Genomic DNA, 1,424 nt, shown 5'->3' with positions numbered 1-1,424 from the left:
TTGACTTTTTCAAAAATTTTTAAAATCAAGTTGTTTCTTATGTGTCAAATCAAATTTTCAATTTGAAAATCTTATCTTTTTCAAAAATCAAATCTTTTTCAAAATTCTTAGTTATTTTCGAAAACTCCAAAAATATTTTTCAAAAATCTTTTTCTTATTTTTAGACTAAATTTTCGAAAATAACATAAACAATTAATGTTTTGATTCAAAAATTTGAAGTTTGTTACTTGCTTGTTAAGAAAGATTCAAACTTTAAGTTCTAGAATCATATCTTGTGATTTCTTATGAATCAAGTCATTAATTGTGATTTTAAAAATCAAATCTTTTTCAAAAACTAATTTCAATCATATCTTTTCAAAAAAAAATATCTTCTTATCTTATCTTTTTCAAAAATATCTTTTCAAAATATCTTTCCTAACTTCCTAACTTCTTATCTTTTCAAAATTTGTTTCAACTAACTAACTAACTTTTTGTTTGTTTCTTAACTTTTTCAAAACCACCTAACTAACTCTCTCTCTCTAATTTTCGAAAATATCTCCCCTCTTTTTCAAAAATTTCTTTTTTATTAACTAATTATTTGTATTTTTTTTAAAAAAAAAAATTTCGAAAATTTCTAACATTTTTCAAAAACCATTTTTCAAAAATCACTACTTCTTTTTCAAAATAATTTTCGAAAATTATACCTCCCCCCATCCTATTCTATTTATTCATTCATATCCTAACATCTCATCTCACATCTCTTCCATTCGTACAGTTGTGTTTCTTCCTTTACATCACATTCTTTGTCTCCCCCTCTTTTCTTCCACTCACACAGGAATCCCTATACTGTGGTATAAAGGATCTCTATTATTATTATTTTTCTGTGCCTTCTTCTTTGTCATATGAGTAGGAGCAAGGACCAAAACATTCTTGTGGAAGCAGATCCAGAACCTGAAAGGACTCTGAAGAGAAAATTAAGAGAAGCTAAAATACAACAATCCAGAGATAACCTTTCAGAAATTTTCGAACAGGCAGAGGAGATGGCAGCCGAAAATAATGATAATGTAAGGAAGATGCTTGGTGACTTTACTGCACCTAATTCTAGTTTACATGGAAGAAGCATCTCCATTCCTGCCATTGGAGCAAACAACTTTGAGCTGAAACCTCAATTAGTTTCTCTAATGCAGCAGAACTGCAAGTTTCATGGACTTCCATCTGAAGATCCTTTTCAGTTCTTAACTGAATTCTTGCAGATATGTGATACTGTTAAGACTAATGGAGTAGATCCTGAAGTCTACAGGCTCATGCTTTTCCCTTTTGCTGTAAGAGACAGAGCTAGATTATGGTTGGATTCTCAACCCAAAGACAGCCTGAACTCTTGGGATAAGCTGGTCACGGCTTTCTTAGACAAGTACTTTCCTCCTCAAAAGCTGAGCAAGCTTAGA

This window comes from Arachis ipaensis, chromosome B10 (genome assembly GCF_000816755.2).
Source record: "Arachis ipaensis cultivar K30076 chromosome B10, Araip1.1, whole genome shotgun sequence".
In the NCBI taxonomy this organism is placed as follows: domain Eukaryota; kingdom Viridiplantae; phylum Streptophyta; class Magnoliopsida; order Fabales; family Fabaceae; genus Arachis; species Arachis ipaensis.
Note: the sequence above shows the minus strand (reverse complement) of the source record.